Here is a 19,459-nt window from a genome sequence, read left to right on the forward strand (position 1 = left end):
CCTTGGAAGCTCAGCGACCAGATAGAGGAGATAAGGCGACACATAAGTGATTTACGGTGTATAATTAAACATATTTTCAGGGAAGCAAACCAGGTAGCAGACAAACTTGCAAACATAACATTGGATTAACAAAGCCCAATAAGTGTGAGCAGTTTTACACAACTTCCTCGAGATTGCAAAATCTTGGTCAACATCGATAAAGCGCAGATATCAACATTGAGAATAAAGACGAGGAGGATAAACATCAACATTCGTTAATGAAGAGGGAGGGACACCACAGTCTTAGAGATCACATAAAAGTTATTTACAGAGATATATTCAGCCAACATCAGGTTTTCAGAAATGTGCATAAACTTAAGCTACCTAGCCTAACCTATGTCAGCTTACAAAAAGGAGTCACCAGCTAAAGTCGACAGCCAAAGGGCTTGGTTTGCCCATCTGGTATCAAATCCCTAGCATCTTTTGGACAACGTTACCACTACATCAGCAGGAGAAAGAAGATTAGAGGTATCCATAGGAATGAGGAGATAAATGAGGAAGTGGCTTACCTCTGTGAGCTGCTGATTGTTGGACCTCTCATCACCTGAAGAAACGACAACTGGGGTTCATCATTCTCAAGGAAGACAGGGTGGCGGAAACAATGGAGGATGAGAGTGCGGATTAGGAAACCTACTGAAGGGTCTTTATGTTAGAACTAGTGGGCTGGACTAGTTTTGTTTCAAGTTGTTTTTGTTGGTCACTTTTGTCGCCCAGTCTGTACAGCTTTATTTGGAAATAAAAAGGCCTCTAACCTAAATTTAACCAAAAAAAAAGAACCTCAGACTCTATATATAATACAGAAAAAGGTCAAAATTACCCTCGAACTATTCGAAATAGCTCATACATACCCTTTATTTATGTTTGGGATCAAAACTACCTTTGATGTCTATGTTTTGGACCACAAATACCCTTAAAACATTATTTTGTCATGTGCTAACATGGCAGTCCGCCTAGGCAGTCCACCATGGCAAAAATCCATTCCTCTCAATTATGTTGTACTTCCTTGTGCATCTCTACCACAATTTTTTTTTAAAATAATATCAAAAATAGTTCTTTTATTGTTCTTGTTTGAGTTATTGTTCGGACTTTGAAATTTCAATTTCGAAGTGCGCTGAAGTTCGTTTGAGATAGTAGTTGTGTGTTGAATGATTGAGTTCATTGTTTGGGTTTTGATGTCATTGAGTCTGAGGCTAAAAATTTAATTCTAAAGGTTGAAAGATGTTGAAAAAATCTTGAAGTCATTTTTATTGTGTTGAAAATCGAAAATAGCTACTCATTTGAAAGCTTGTTGGTGAAGAAATTTCTAGTCTTTGTTGGATTTTTGAAGTGCAAAAATTTGAAGAGATTTAATTGAATGTTACTAAAAAGTGTTTGGATATTGCAATGGAGGCTGTAAATTGACATTTAACAACTGATTTTTTAGTTTTGAGATTTGAGTTGAAATCCCAAAAAAGTATATGAAAGAGTTCTTAAAAGCTTGAAGTTCTAAAAATCGATTTTGTGAATCTATGACCCAAAATCCAAAACAATGAACTTGATCCTTCAACACGCAATTACAACCTCAACCAAACTTCATCACACTTTGAAATTGGAGCTCCAAAGTCCGAACAACAACTCAAACAAGAACAATGAAATAATTATTTTTTGATTTTCTTTTTGTGATAGGGATGAATAAGGAAGAACAACATTATTGAGAGGAAGATATTTTAACCATGTTGGACTGCCTGGAAGGACTGTCATGTTAGATCTAACGGCAAAGATAACGTTTTAAGGGTATTTGTGGTCCAAAACATATACGGCAAGGGTATTTTTTTTTTATCTCAAACATAATTAAAATATATATATGAGCTATTTTGAATAGTTCGAGGGTAATTTTGACAATTTTCCGTATATAATATGTCAAGCTCAAACCAATAAGCCAAGTAGCAGGATAAGCACACAGTTGAAGCTGACATGTTGATGGCCAACTGTGTGCTTATTCCCTCTTCTTAGATAGGGCTCCCTCCGTTTAAAAAAGAATGACCTGGTTTGACTTGGCACAGAGTTTTAGAAAATAAAGAACACTTTTGAATCTTGTGGACCTAAATTAAAATTATGTCAAATGTACTAAATTGCCCTTCAATCTTGTGGCTTTAAACATGTCATGTGGAAAACTGAAATTAAAATATTACCAAAAAAGGAAAGAGGTCATTCTTTTTTAAACGGAGGGAGTAATACTTACTAATCCCTTCATTCCATATTAATTGAATTTCAAGAGTTTTTTGTTCAAAACAGTTGAACTGTTCAAAGTTCAAAAGAAATATTTGATTTTTTTTCATACTTACCCTTTTCTTTAATGAAGTTTGTAATTTTGTAGAAGTTAAACTACACTATTTACAAAGTTATACTCCAATATATAGGTTTATGATTTCACATTTAAGCTTGAAAATCTAATATTGAGAATCAAAGGAACACCTTAACTTCTGTTGTAATTAGTACTCCCTCCGTCCAACAATACTTTACTAAAAATAGATGTTCAACAATACTTGTTCACTTTATGAAATTCATGGATAATTTTACACTTAGTTCCTAATTTATCCTTATCATTAATTAGAGTCATTTCCCTATTACATTTTTCAAGACATTATTGTTCGCATCAAATTTCCATAAGCGCTGAAAATTGACTGCAAGCAAAATAAATAAAAGAAAAATGTAATTTTTATTGATGAATCGTTGTGAGTACAATTATGTTGTTCTCTTGATTCTTCTCTCCTAAGCCTCTCCAAGATTCGAGGACCTCAGTAGCGTACTTCTCGAATTGTTGGATGATGTAGACCTCCTTGAGAAGTTGTTGATCTCCGGGAACGTCGAAAAGTACTTTGTCGTTTCAAGCCGATCTCCGAGAAGAACTTCGTTGACCACTCCTTCGAAGAGCTCTGTAGTTGATGTTGTAGCTTTCTCCAATTGCCGAATGCTTGTTGAAGAGTTTTATTGATCCCCCTAGAATGTTATGTCCATCCCCTATTTATAGTTGTAGGGGTGGATAAGGTTGCATATGATTGGCCAAAGGATGTCATTTTGACACTTGGCATGTTGTGATTGGTTCTGGCACTTAATTGAGACTACCACCTCATTTGGACACGTGGCGCCACCTTATTGGTCTTGGATGCCTAGTCACTATGACATGTGGCATGAGTTTTGGGCTTCAAGGTGAAATGGACCTTGGAACCAAATAAGCACGGATTTAATTCAAATTTCGTATGAATTTAATCCAATAAAATTATGTGTCTACAAATGACCCTTAGTTCGAGACTTGTCGATGTGCAGGCTTGTCAAAGTTTGGCGACATGATTTGAAGTACTCATGAATGTGTTTTCATTTTTTCGAGACTTGTCGACGTATATGCTTGCCGAATTTTGACGACGAGAGTTGAAGTGTTCATGAATGTGTTTTCCTTTTTTGAGACTTCTCTACGTGTAGGCTTGTCGAATTTGATGACGAGAGTTGAAGTCTTCATGAATGCATTTTCATTTTTCGAGACTTCTCGACGTATAGGCTTGCTGAATTTTGACGACGAGAGTTGAAGTCTTCATGAATGCATTTTCATTTTTTGAGACTTCTCTACGTGTAGGCATGTCAAATTTGACGACTAGAGTTGAAGTCTTCATGAATGCATTGTTGAGACTTCAAGAGTATTTGTTTCTTGTCGTCGTATTCTAACTAGGCCACTACAAATGATTTGTTTGTAGTGATCGCAATTTTTTTTTAAACAATCTTGCTCGACAACCACGTGGCCCCTCTATATTGATTTCAAATAGATGGGTCTAGTGAGTGGTAACATTTTTTTTAATGTGATCTTCATTGCAAGGTGTCAGGAAAACAAGAAGGTTGATTAGAATTTTGAGTCAAACAAAAAGAATATTAACTTTCCTTTGGTATCCAAGTCAATAAAGATATTCTTCTTTCCTTAACTCTTTGGCTCATCCTTCCACATTGGTGTGGCTTCAAAATGGATAGTGAATATCTCAACCCAAATCAGATTTTGTTCTTTCAAATTCACTTTATTATGCCTTGTGGAAGGATTAAAAATCTTTCACAAGAATCCCTATATAATCCTCTCCAATGCATAAAAAAATGCATCACACAAAATTTTAGACGCTGCAAAAAATAAGTTATCCGAGTGTATTTAACTGTTCAGTTGCGACGTCGCTTTTTTTTTATCAAATCGAGAGACGCAGCCTCCATGATATCTCAAAAGAAACTTCAACCAAAGTACTCTTGCTACTTTCTCAGGTAACTTAGAATCTTGTTTAACAGTAACCCGTTTTGATGGTTCAGCTTTGCGCACCTGTAGAATAAAATTCATATCTAATTGTAGAAAAATCTAAATGGCCAACCGTTTGATTTTTCCGAAACTAGAAACACGGGGCTATAACATAGAAAAAACAATTGCAGCCAAACTTCTATCCATTGCTACAGTTTTTATCTTCAATGTTGAACCTACTTCTGATTGACAGATTTGCGCGTCCGTAGTGTAAAATTCATTTCTAATTGTAGAAAAATCAAAATCACAAGCCGTTCAGTTTTTCCGAAACTAGAAATATGGCAGTACAACATATAATTCCTCTTCAATTGCTACATTTTTTATCTTCAAAGTTGAACCCGTTTCTGATTGACAGATTTGTGCGTCTGTAGTGTAAAATTCATTTCTATGTAGAAAAATCGAAATCACAAGCCGTTTGATTTTTCCGAAATTAGAAATATGGAACTACGACATATAAAATATTTGTAGCCAAATTCCCCTTCGATTTCTACAGTTTTAATTTGCAAGGTTGAACTCATTTATGATGGTCAGAACTTTTTGTCTTTTGATTACTCCAATTGTGTTTTCGCCAATGTAACTTTTTTTATTCAGAACCACATTGTGAAATCTTGATTTCCAGCAGCGACAATGGACTTTAGTGACCGAGATGCGCCACACCCTTGCCTTGAGATCGTGGAGAATAAGCAACATTCGCGCGCCAAAGTTCTCACCTTGAAAATTCATCCTCCGGTGATCGGCGCCTTCCCACTTGTTAGAAAGATGCTAGACACTTCTCATCATCTCCCAGAGTGGTCATCAACAGAAACGAAGGATGCCACGGACAATTTCTCCGGCAATGTCACAACTGAAAAATTTCTCCTCTTCAAGTCTTCCACTCATCAAATGTTGTTGTTGCGATCCCTCCTCGTCGTTATGAAAATATTAGCAGTTGGTCTGTTCCTTCTTCCGGATTTGGTGAGGTTCGCTATACGTCTGGCTATTGGGAGTGGGTAGAAGATGTGCTTGCCCGCTTCAAGGAGACTCTGGATAACATCAAGACTTATAATGCTATCTTTGCTTCAAAGTTCACATATGACCATAATGAAAATGTTCTCCAGGCTTTTTGCGAGAATTGGCGTCCATCCACCAATACGGTCTCTACCTTCGTCGGAGAGTTATCTATTTCTTTATGGGATTTGAGAACCATTGGAGGTCTTCATGTTCATGTTTCCTTTTATGATGAAGTTATACCCTCAGCTAAGGAGTTAACACATGTAGATTATCAAGGGAAGTCTTTTCTCCCAAGAAGTTGCTCCTTCTTGTTTTCGACGTTCTACCGACTTACCAAAGGTGCCATTGACGAAGTCTCCTTTCGAGAATGGACAAAGTTTTGGTTTAGGGGACCGAGAAAATATGTCGAGCCTTCACTAAGTATGTCTAAGAATCGTACGAAACCAAAGATGAATCATGATCCTTCTGGAAATATTGATATGAGCTTTTTGCCTCGAACCGAAGAACAAAATGTCCCTTTTATTGATCTAGCAAGGCGTAGAGGAACCACTCAGGGATGAGACTTATCTGGCGGCTTTTCTTGCATGTTGGCTTTCCAAGTTTGTTCTTCCTAACAAGAAAGTTGATTGTATTCGTTCTAGTGTCTTCAAAGTTGCAAGCTTGATGGCTCATGGGGAAATAGTTTCTTTGGAGGTTTTGGTCCTTGCAAGCATCTATCGTGGCCTCAGGGATATATCCACTTCTTCAAACTTGGTTTCTTGCAACATACTACTTCCCATTCATTATGTATATGGATGGATAGGTAAGTATTTTGAGACCTACTACCATGTTACCCACCCCCCAACGAGGTGTGTGAATGTGGCAGATTTCTGGAGAAAAAATGGCAAAACATTTTGACCTTGTTGACGCTCGCAAGTTATTTCAACAAGTGAATGTGCATAACCTCCACAATTTGGCCATGCTACAAGGAAAATAGTTACATATTGATGATAATGGAAAATTGTCCACTTCCTGGAGCGATTTCCTTATTGACCTCTGTTCAAGTTTTGTCACTTTGAGGCTAGATGATGAACTGATTGTTGAGCCTTATAGCCCTCATCGATTTAGTCTACAATTTGGGTATGTCAAGATGTTCCTGGTGAACTCATAGAGCACCATTATGATGGTTCACTGCTAGCTTTGGTGCAACTATGTGATTCATGTGTTCATCTTGGAAGCTCTTCGAAGATCATCATACCAATGCGTCCATCCAATAAGGGGTCTTTAATGAATCGTGAGTATTCAAACTGGTGGCCATCCCATTGAGAGATTCTGTTGAGACGAAGTACCCACATAATTTTGAGAGGTCCAAAAAAGGATGGTGCTTCTTTACCAACCAAAGGAGAACAACTTTGTTACAACGAAAAGGAAGAAGAACTTCAGGTCTACAAGGTGTAAATATTAGGAAATAGCAGTTGTAAATTGCTACAGAAAATCTGAAAGTGAAGAAGAAGGCTTAAGTTTTTTTTAGTTCAATTTTTTTATCACTAGATGTTTCATTACATATGGTGTATTATAGATAAAGTGTGAGAATTACAACCACATAGTAAGCAAAATATCTCACACCAAACTATGTACCTATGTGGCTCACTAACCACCACTCATTTTAAATCAAGAGTAACATATCTAGTACAAAATATCTCCAACCTAGGAGTTTGTAGACAATTCTTACTTTTCTAACATATCTAATACAAAATATCTCCGACCTAGGAGTTTCTAGACAAATCTTATTTTTCTAACATATCTAACACAAAATATCTCCAATCTAGGAGTTTCTAGACAAATCTTAATTTTCTAACACTCCTCCTTAAGATTTTTCATTGAAACTCCTTGCAACAACCTTTGAAACTCAAACTTCTTAGTGGAATGAGCCTTGGTCAGAATATCGGCCTGCTGATCTTCATTGATGCAATGCACCAACTTAACTTCACCATTCTTCTCGGCATCTCTTAAAGCATGAAATCTTATGTTGATATGCTTTGTTCTTCCATGCTGCCCCGGATTTTCAGCCATCGCAATGGCTGATTTATTGTCCACATAGATCATTGTTGGTTCTTTTGGCAACAAATTCAATTCCAGCAAGATCTTTCTTAACCAAATTGCTTGATTTGTAGCAGATGTAGCAACCACATACTCGGCTTCTGCTGAAGATTATGCTATAATATCTTGCTTCTTTGTGCTCCAAGAAAAAATGCCTGAACCAAACGAAAAACAGTAACCAAAAGTGCTTTTGTAATCATCCAAACATTCAACCCAATCACTATCTGAATAGCCAATAAGAGCTCCATTCTCCACATTTCTATACCTGATTCCATAATTAATCATCCCTCTAATGTACCTTAACACCCTTTTAGCGGCTCCAAAATGCTTAGTGCTGGGACTTTGCATATATCGAGATAACAAACTGACAACGAACATTATGTCTGGCCTAGAAGTTGTTAGATACAATAGACTTTCAATTAGACTTCTATAAACTTTTGGATCTGCCCTCTCTTCGCCATCATCCTTCATTAATTTTTCATTCACAACAAGTGGAGTTGCAACAGCTTTGCACTTGTCAAGCTTGAACCTTTTTAACAGATTCAAGGCATACCTCTTTTGAGACAAGAAAATTCCTTCACAAAATTGAGATATCTCCATTCCCAGGAAAAACTTCATTTCTCCTAGATCGGACATCTCAAAAACTTTTAGCATTTCATTTTTAACTTCTTGAACCGCAAGAGGACTTTCACATGTATTCATCAATTCATCGACATAAACTGATAGCATAATCAACATCCCATCCGCTTGCCTTTTGAAGTACAAAGTAGGCTCATTTAGGCTTCTGTTGAAGCCTTGAGATAGCAAATGAGAATCCAGCCTACTATACCAAGCTCTTGGGGCTTGTTTAAGACCATAGAGAGCCCTTTTAAGCTTGTACACCTTGTCTTCTTCACCTGAAAATGTAAAACCTTCAGGTTGTTCAACATAAATGTCTTCCTCAAGCAATCCATTGAGAAATGCAGATTTTACATCCAAATGGAAGATTTTCCACTTGTATTGTGCTGTGAGAGCGACTAGAAACCTTACTGTCTCATGCCGTGCAACAGGAGCAAACGTTTCTCCAAAGTCCACTCCAGGCTACTGAGAATAGCCTTTAACTACAAGTCTAGCTTTACGCTTGAAGATGGAGCCATCTGGATTGAACTTTGTTCGATTCACCCATTTGACACCGATAACATTCTTCTCTTCTGGCCTATCAACCAACTCCCAAGTATCATTTTTATTAATCATGGCAAGTTCCTCCTCTATTGCTGAAATCCACACTGTGTGGTTTGCTGCTTCTTCAAATGATGATGGTTCAACAAGAGCAAAATTGCATTGCTCATAAACTTCTGGTAGTGATTTGGTCTTCAAAACAGGAGAGTCTGTAGTCAATTCAACATCTGATTTGGAGTTGCAGCTGAAGTACTCCCACCTTGGTTCTTCACAACAGTATCTCGATCCCAATCATAGTGGCTAGACTCATCCACTACAAGATCTCTACTAAAAAACACGTTCTTACTACTAACATTGTACACTTTGTATCATTTTGCAACTGTACTATAGCCCAACAGAACACACAGTTCTGCCTTGCTATCTAATTTGCCTCTTTTAGCATCAGGAACATGTGCATATCATACCGAACCAAATACCTTCAAGTGTCTTACAGACGGCTTGATACCCTTCCATGCTTCATATGGTGTCATGTCTTGGACTGCTCTAGTTGGTAATCTATTTAGCAAATAGACAGCGGTATTGATTGCTTCAGCCCTTAGGCATCTTCTTTTCTGCCAACATGCATCTCGCCATCTCCATCACAGTTCTGTTCTTCCTCTCAGAAACCCCGTTCTGTTGTAGAGTGTAGCTAACAGTGAATTGTTATTGGATACCCAAATCTTTACAATACTTGTTGAACTGATACGAAGTATATTCAGTTCCATTATCGAATCTAATATACTTCAATTTACAGCCACTTTCCCTTTCTACCATAGCTTTGAATTCTTTGAAAACAGAAAACACTTGATATTTGCTACTAAGAAAGTAGACCCATGTCATTCGAGTCAAATCATCTACAAAGAGAACAAAATACTTGTTTCCACTCAAAGAAGTCGTCCTCATTGGTCCACATAAATCTGTATGAACCAACTCTAGCTTTTCCTTAGCTCTCCAAAGAATTCCTTTAGGAAAGGATCGTCTATGCATTTTACCAAATTGACATGACTCACAAACATCTCTACACATGTCAATTTTGGGTACTTCAAGCACCATACCCTTTGATTGCATATACACCAGTGAGCTAAGATTATAATGACTGAACCTTTTGTGCCAAAACCAAGTATCGCTCAATTCAACATTAAAAGAGCAACTATCAATAGATAGCATGAAATTGGAAAGGAATTGTCAATCATTCTAATTTTAGCTACTTCACATCCTTTAGGATCATAAATGACACATTGTTTGTCCTTAAAATTAAGAGAATAATTTTTATGAAGCAATTGAGCAATAATTAACAAGTTTTGAGTTAAATTTGGCACATAAACAACATCATTAATAATTTTTGTACCTTCGTCAGTAGGAAATTTTACTGACCCTTTACCGTGAGCTTCCACCAATGCGCCATTTCCAAGCTTCACTTTGGTTCTATCAAATCTGTCCAAGGTAACAAACAAATTTTCATCAATCACCATGTGCCTTGCGCACGCGCTATCAACATACCATTTACATTGGTCAATATGTGATGTGTGTGAGGCCATGAAAACCTCCTCCTCTGATTTTCCAACTTGGTGATCATCTGTGAAATTCACTCGATGGGAAGACTGGCCACTTTGATTTTGCTTTTGCCTACAATACTTCTCAATGTGACCATACTTCTTACAATATCTACATTGAATTGGAGACCTCTTTGAATTATGCCAACAATTCTTCTCTAAGTGGTTTGTCTTCTTACAAATGCCATAAGGTGGAAATTTTCCTTTTATCAACAAATCACCTTGGTTTCCACCAGATTTTACCTCTCCAGATTTATCCAACCTGACTTTTCTGCTTTCCTTTTGATGTTTGAATTTATGCCTTGCTTAAAAGGCATCTTCTACTATCCCTTCACTTCTCATAGTGACCCGTTGCTCTTGGACTTGCAATTTGGAGATTAGTTCGGCTATTGTAAGAGTAGTCAAGTCACAAGACTCTTCAATAGCTGAGATTTTTTATTCAAACTTGTCTGGAAGGCTAACCAAGATCTTCTCGACAACTTTCTGATCTGGAAAGGTTTCACCAAGTATTCTTATCTGGTTCACAATCTCCATCAGCTTTGAAGAGTATTCTTTCACACTATTTGAGTCTTTCATCTTCAAAAGCTCAAACTCTCTCTTCAATGCTAAGAGTCTAATCGACTTTACTCTACTGTTGCCTTCAAACTCCTCCTTTAACTTATCCCAAGCTTCTTTGGCTGTTTCACAAGTCATAATCCTCGTAAACATCACGTCTGTAAGACTTGAATGTATGCAGGTGAGAGCTCGTGGGGATCTAGTCACCAACTCATCATACTTCTTAATTTCATTGAGAGTTGCATTAACTCTCAATGGCTGGACAGCAGGTTCTCCAAGCTCAACAACTTCCCATAAGTTGAGAGCCTTTAGATAAGCCTTCATTTTGATGGCCCATATGTGATAATACTCTCCGGTAAAAGTCAGAGGACCTGTCATTGGTTGATTTTCAGGTGCCATGAATTTTTTTCAGCAAGCAAATTCAAGAAGGAACATAAAGTAGATGAGCGAAACAAACAAAATTTGATTCAGATCCCTTAGGAAATAGGATCTGATATCATGTTACAATGAAAAGGAAGAAGAACTTCAGGTCTACAAGGTGTAAACAGTAGGAAATAGCAGCTGTAAATTGCTACAGAAAATCTGAAAGTGAAGAAGAAGGCTTAAGTTTTCTTGAGTTCAATTTTTTTTTCACTAGATGTTTCATTACATATGGTGTATTTATAGATAAAGTGTGAGAATTACAACCACTCACACCAAACTATGTACCTATGTGGCTCACTAACCACCACTCATTTTAAATCAAGAGTAACATATCTACTACAAAAATATCTCCAACCTAGGAGTTTCTAGACAATTCTTACTTTTGTAACATATCTAATACAAAATATCTCAAACCTAGGAGATTCTAGACAAATCTTACTTTTCTAACATATCTAATACAAAATATCTCCAATCTAGGAGTTTCTAGACAAATCTTAATTTTCTAACAAACTTCAAGAAAAGTTTCCTCACTCTTTAAAGTCCACGGTGACACCAAATATCCCTCCGCAATATGTCAAAGTTGTTTCCAAGTCTAAAAATTCGAATTGCAAGGCTACACATGTGGATAATGGAGTTAAGGGTCCTTTACAAACTCCCAAGGCAGCTAACATCACTGATAACGAAGTGATCAACATAACTCTCAAGAGGAAGAAACCTTCCAGCTCATCAGGTAAAAGTGTTGAAAAATTACTTGGCATTGCACCATCGTGTAGCAACACATCAAAAACATTTATTTCACTCCATGAGATTGGCATCAGTACTAGTGCAGCCTCTAGCTCTAATGAGAGCAACGTTAGCCAAGAGCTACATTGGAAGCGTTTGAAGAAAAAACATTAGGATTTGAACAACCAACAATGCGAGTGAATTGGATTCCATTAGTATTGATACTGCAATCTTTAAAGATGGTGTTGCTGGTTCTACAATGACCTTGACAGAATTGGCACATTAGGTGAAAATCACCTCTTGAATATTTCTCTAAACTTGCCTCTTTTTTTCCTTTTTCTCATTGGATATTAATTCTATTTTTTAAATTATCAAGTTGGGTCTTGGGGACATCCCTAGCGATGTAGATGTATTTGAAGATTGTATCACAAGCCCGAACTCCCTCAATGTGGCAAAAAGTTCTCACTTCCCACTTTCTAAAGTTAAGAGTCAAGCTGCAAATGAGATTCAACTAACAAAGTTGACAGTCCCTTTTTCTGAAAACGTTGAAACTTCTCAAAATATCTCAACTACTGATGTGGGGGTTGGAGCACATCAAATTGGATGTTCAGATGTCTCCAAGGATTTGATCCTCCCTTTGTTGGGGATTGCCTCGAATTTTGAACCACAAAAGACTATTTCAAGCTTCAACTTATATTACATTTCTAGAATGTGGCATACCTTATGTGAGCGTATTACTCAATTCTCTGTTGAATCTTTGGAAAACCTCAAAGAGTTGGAGGCAGGTGTTGCCTTGATTCTTAAAGGGCTTCGAGAAGTTAACATCATCAACCTTTCTCCTTTGGAGGTTCTTCTTGAAGATTTTTTCAAGAAACATAAAGATTACGATGTTGCGAGGCTGTCCACTTCTCAAAAGATAACAAGGGATTCTCTTCAAGAGTTGCTTTCTGCTGCACAACAATGTCTTGATACCGCAAATCAGGAGAGAATTGATATGGACAAACAGTTGGAAGAGCTTCAAAAAATCCTTACAAGAGCTGAAAAAGAGCTAAAAGTGTGGACTTTAAAGAAGAACAAAACCATCTCACTTATTAAGGATCATCAACAGAGGTTGTCTGAAAATCAAGAGACTATCACTAACAGTGAAGATGAAATTCGTGCCATCGAGAAAATCATTCCCTTGTCGGAAACAAAAATAAAAGAACTAGCTAAGCTAAAGGAGGATGCTGAGACAAGTCGTCACCAAATCCTTAGTCATAACTTTTTTCCTTAGTCTTTTATCCTGCATAAGGACATTCTCTTTCATTTTCTTGTTCTATTGTGTGTTTTTTTTTTGTCTTGCTTGTTTTCTGGAACATTGTTTTGATGTATTGACAATCCTTCTTGAATGAATAAAAGTGTTGTTTTTTTTTTCTTCTCAAATGTTTTCTTTTAATTCTCTATTTCAAATGCTTGTCATGTAATTTGTAACTTGCTCTACATGCTGGACAACTTTCCCCAAGATTTCAGCTTTGAGCTCTTATGTTTGAAATTCAGTAACTCGCAGAAGCAACATTCAAATAACTAGTGTGTCATTTCATTGGAAAGATAACTCACACAAATACAATATATGTGAAACTCATGACTGAAAGATTTCCAGGTTAGTACGACTATTATTCCAAAGTTAGCTCTAATGTTTCCTTGATCGACTTTTCAGCTTTGAGCACCTACAGTAGAAAACCAATAAATCGATGTGGGAGCATCGAAATAATATGATTCTTCTTTCATTGGAAGCATAACTCACAGAAATACAACATATGTAAAAATCATGGTCAAAAGATCTCCAGATTAGTACAGATGTATTTTTTAAAAGTCTGCTCAAATTCTGCCTCACTCAACTCTTCAGCTTTGAGCAACTTTGGGAGAAGATCAATAACTCGGCATCGATGTGATTCTGGTTCCGTTGGAAGCATAACTCATAGATGTACAACATATGTAAAAATCACAATCAAAAGCCTTCCAGATTAATACAGATGTATTTTCAAAGTTAGCTCAAATTCTGAAACTATGAAATTATTGTTTCAATGTGACGAACACGTCTTTTGTGTGAAGTCCAAATATCGATGTAAGAGTGATAAACTATGAGTTTCTTATTTTATTGCGACGAGCGCATCAAGAACAACACTATTTATAGAAGTTACAACAAAATTCATTCCAAATTGATAAGAATAAATTTTTCAAGTTGACTATACGCCCAGAATGCCAATCCCTCAACATTTTTCGCTCTTGACAACAACAAAAAAAACTTGTCTCTTGAGCTTGGAGTGATCACATCATGATCTTTGCGGGTACACCATTTGAGCTTGGAGTGTTCACATCATGATCTTTGCAGGTACACCATTTGAGCTTGGAGTGTTCACATCATGATCTTTGCGGGTACACTATTTCAACATAAGTAGGGATTTGATCTGAAGGGTATCCCGATTTGATGTTGTAGGTAAAGATGCCCCTATATTTGAGTAACTTATTAAAGCATCAGTGAATTACACAAAATTATCTCTACAGCAAGCAAATAAAACTCAAGTTGAATCGCAAGTCACTTCATCCAATACCAATGGAATTCATCAGTCTGTCGCATATCAAAAATTCATATAAATTGATTAGATTAATACCCGAAGTTGACTTCCAAATCTAGCATGTTTGATTTGCAACTTTGAGCGATCATAGTTGAAGATCCATGACTCGATGTAGGAGTTTTTGTATTACGAGCTTCTTCTTTTGTTGCAGAGAGGGCTTCAAGAACTTCAATGTGTGTAAAAATGATGATCAACATCTTTATGAATTTTCAAAAATAGGCCTTTGAAGTGCTCATATCAACTCCAAAATACGATGATCTCTTTTTTTTCCAACTTTGAGTGGACGTGGTAGAAAATTCATAACTTAGCGAAAAAATGTATAAATCACGAGCCATTTTTACGTTGCGAAGTAGACGCCAAGAACTGCAATATATGTAAAAATCATGGTCAAAACTTTTACGGATTCTTACAAATACGCCTTTGAAGTTAGCTACGATGCCTTGCTTAACTCTTCTCCTCTGCTCATTTGTGACGCATTAGAACTCACGTGCTAGTTATATAACTTTTAAAGAGCTAGTGTGATGATCATGCAAGGCCACCAAACCCTTCTTTTTACTCATGTGACTGAGCCTAGAGTGATTACTCCAAGCGCTTGCGTACCTCGATGAAGAGGATCAAGTCATATCATAGTTCAAGATGATGAGTTTTATTTATTTTATTTCAGTTTTTTTTGGGCCATACAAATATACTCTTGAGGGCCAGGAGTAACATGAAATTTATGCTCATACCTTAAGGAGCGTAGGCAACCTTCATGGGAAGTATTGCTTCAGAAACTTGGCGTTGATTGGACCAACTCTTACACCGTCTTGGTTTACAATTTTATAAGTGCCACTTGAATATGCTTCCTTCACAACACACAACCCATCCCATTTTGATGTAAACTTGTCACCGATGCATTTGTTGAGGATTATGGGTCTCCGGACTGCTAAGACCAAGTCTCCCACTTGAAATGATTGAGGTCGCACCTTCTTGTTGAATGCTCTCGCAAGTCAAGCTGGATAACACTCCAACCTTTGTTGTGCTTCCAATCTCTTCTCATCCAATGCCTCCAACTCTGCTAGATGAAGTTGAGCGTTACTTTCAGTTGTAAGTCCCTCTTGGACTGCTATTCGCAATGATGGAATTTGCTTCTCCAATGGAAGGACTGCTTCTACGCCATACAACAATGAAAATGGAGTCACTTGCGTAGCCGTTCTAAAGGTTGTACGATATGCCCACAAAGCTTCACCAACCCTTTCATGCCAGTCCCTTTTATTCTTTGCAACTACTTTCATCAACAGGTTACCAAGTGTCTTGTTAAAAGCTTCAGCAAAACCATTGGCAGGTGCATTGTACATTGAAGACTTATGTTGCTTAAAATTGAACTTCTCGCACAAACTACTCATGAGTTTATTGTTGAAGGGTGTTCCATTATCAGTAACTATACATCTTGGTATGCCATATCTAAACAGTATGTTTGATTAGATAAAATCAACAACATTTTCCTTCTTTACCTCTTTTAATGGTACAACTTCAGCCCATCTAGAGAAATAGTCAGTGGCAACCAAGATATACATTTGTCCTTTTGACGACTTTGGAAGAGGTCCAACAACATCTAGTCCCCATGCATTGAAGGGCCATGAGGCTACAGTTGGATGCAGAGCCTCTGGAGATTGATGAAAGTAATTAGCATGGAATTGACATGATTGCACTTTTTAGCATGCTCTAAGCAGTCCATCACCATTGTTGGCCAATAATAGCCCATCCTCTTGATGCGAAAATGAAGTTTAGGCCTTGATTGGTGTGCTCCACATGTGAAGAATATGCCTCCTCCATTGTTTGTTGAGCTTCTTCTTTGTCAAGACACCGTAAGAATCTCATAAGAACGACGAAACAATATCCCCTCATGAAAGATGAATTGTGGTGCCCTCTTAATGTTTGCTCTTACTCGTGGATCCTCAGGCAGCCTTCCATGTTCAAGATACTCAATCAGTGGTTTTCTCCAATCTTCTTCCTCAACCACTCGAATAGATATATGGTGGCTTTCATTGATTTTAAGATCAAGACAACCAGGAATAACCCATTGATGACATACGCGCACCTTTAATTTGTTGTCTCATTTCCTCCGAGTGCCATTGTTGTGGCCAAGTTAGCAAAAGCATCCGACATGCGATTCTCTTCTCTTGAGACGTGATTTAAGAACACTTGATCAAACCTTTCAAGTAAGAAAGTAGCATATTGGTGATATGAATAAAAATCTTCCTTCTTTTTAGTAAAGAATGAAATTCTTCCGAATTTGAATTGTGTTGATCTTGATATATGTTTGGATTGCGTTAAAGGAAAGCAAACCAAACATACCAAGAAAGATCCCACAAGGAGCACTCAGCTTCTTGAAATTATACACACTAATACTTGCGGACCCGTTGGTGTTCCATCTTTTGGTGGAGAAAAATATTTTATCACCTTTATCGATGATTTTTCACGTTATGGATTTATCTATTTGTTGAAAGAAAAATCTCAAACAGTGGACGCTCTCAAAGTGTACGTTAATGAGGTTAATAGACAATTAGATAGAAAAGTGAAAATCATTGGGTCAGATAGAGATGGTGAATATTATGGAAAGTATAACGAATCAGGACAGTGTCCAAGTCCATTTGCAAAATTCCTTGAAGAACATGGCATATGTGCACAGTATACTATGCCAGGAACACCTCAACAAAATGGTGTTGCAGAAAGGCGTAATCGAACACTTATGGATATGGTTAGGAGTATGATGAGTAATTCCTCATTACCCAAATCATTGTGGATGTATGCTCTTAAAACCGTTGTATATTTATTAAACAGGATTCCTAGTAAGGCAGTTCCAAAGACCCCTTTTGAACTGTGGACGGGAAGGAAGCCTAGTTTAAGACACCTGCATGTTTGGGGTTGTCAAGCGGAAGCTAGAGTTTATAATCCACATGAAAAGAAATTAGATTCTCGAACGGTAAGTGGTTACTTTATTGGCTATCCAGAGAAATCTAAAGGGTATAGGTTTTACTGTCCAAATCATAGTTTGAGAATTGCTGAAACCGGTAATGCAAAATTCATTGAGAATGGTGAAGTTAGTGGGAGTGTTGAACGACAAAGTGTGGAAATTAATGAGGTAAGGGTAAATATTTCATTGCCCATAAATGTACCTACTTCCACACTAATAACAAATGTTGTTCCTCTTGTTGAAGAACACTTTAACAATGTTGAACAATATTTGGGTGAAACACTTCAAGAAGGAACTAACTCACAAATATCTGACGTAAATGAACCACAAACAGTGCCATTAAGAAAATCTCAAAGAGAAAGAAAATCAACCATTTCAGATGATTATGTGATTTATATGCAAGAGTCAGATTTTGACATTGGAATTAATAAAGATCCGGTTTCATTTTCACACTGAGTCTGATAAATGGATTAATACCATGAATGAAGAGTTAAAATCCATGGAATACAACAAAGTCTGGGATCTTGTTCAATTACCAGAAAGTTCTAAAAGAATCGGATGTTGATGGGTCTTGATCAAGACCAAACGCGATTCTAATGGTAATATTGAACGATATAAAGCCAGACTTGGTGCCAAGGGATACACTAAAAAAGGAGGCATTGATTATAAAGAGTCCTTTTCACCGGTCTCAAAGAAAGACTCATTAAGAATTGTTTTGGCTCTGGTAGCTCATTATGATTTAGAGTTACATCAAATAGATGTGAAAACTGCCTTTCTTAATAGAGACCTCAAGGAGGATGTTTATATGGACCAACCAGAGGGTTTCAAAATTAAAGGAAAAGATCAGATGGTGTGTAAACTAAAGAAGTCAATATATGGACTCAAACAAGCCTCACGACAATGGTATATAAAGTTTAATGATACCATAACATCTTTTGGATTTAAGGAAATTACCGTTGATCAGTGCATATACCAAAAGATTAGTGGGAGTAAGTTTATATTTTTAGTCTTGTATGTTGATGACATTTTACTTGTTGCTAATGATTTAGGCATATTGTGTGAGACGAAAGACTTTCTCTCTATGAACTTTGAAATGAAAGATATGGGTGAGGCATCCTATGTGATAGGGATAGAAATATTCCGTGATAGATCACAAGGATTATTGGGACTGTCTCAAAAAGGTTATATCGAAAGAGTTCTAGAGAAATTTAACATGAACAATTGTTCAGGAATAGTTCCTATTCAAAAGGGGACAAATTTAATCTCATGCAATGCCCAGAAAATGATGTAGAACGAAAAGAAATGGAAACAATTCCTTACTCTTCTATTGTTGGAAGTTTGATGTATGTTCAAACTTGCACAAGACCGGATATTAGTTTTGCGGTCGAAATGCTAGGAAGATATCAAAGTAACCCTAGAATTGCTCACTGGAAAGCTGCAAACAAAGTCTTAAGGTACCGAAAGGAACGAAGGATTACATGCTCATGTATAGGAGATCCAATCACTTAGAAGTTACTGGATACTCGAATTCAGATTTTGCTGGATGCGTTGACACTAGAAAGTCCACATTTGGTTACTTGTTCCTATTAGCTGAATGAGCAATATCGTGGAAGAGTGCTAAGCAATCTGCCATTGCTACATCCACAATGAAAGCAGAATTTGTGGCATGTTATATATGAAGCAACAATTCATGCATTATGGCTGCGAAACTTCATTTCAGGACTTGGGGTTGTCGACACCATTACCATGACGCTGAAAATTTATTGTGATAATACTGCAACAATATTCTTCTCCAAGAACGATAAGTATTCCTAAGGTGCCAAACATATGGAATTAAAGTACTTTACTATCAAGGAGGAAGTTCAGAAACAAAGAGTGTTACTTGAGAATATTAGAATTGATCTTATGATAGCAGATCCGTTAACAAAAGGCTTACAACCAAAGACATTTAAAGAACATGTTCAAAGAATGGGTCTTGGTTGTACTTATGATTGATACATTTATGATTTTTTTACACTCTGAGCTC

At 37.0% G+C, this 19,459-nt stretch overlaps 1 protein-coding gene across 1 annotated transcript in view; it reads left to right on the forward strand.

The window, feature by feature from the left end:
• Positions 1–19,459, forward strand: part of LOC125837709 (acetyl-CoA acetyltransferase, cytosolic 1) — a 392,637-nt gene that overhangs the window by 248,351 nt on the left and 124,827 nt on the right. The window lies entirely within an intron of this gene.

The sequence above is a fragment of the Solanum verrucosum genome, unplaced genomic scaffold, assembly GCF_900185275.1.
Source record: "Solanum verrucosum unplaced genomic scaffold, falcon-dt-bn FXZP01000029.1, whole genome shotgun sequence".
Classification (NCBI taxonomy): Eukaryota; Viridiplantae; Streptophyta; class Magnoliopsida; order Solanales; family Solanaceae; genus Solanum; species Solanum verrucosum.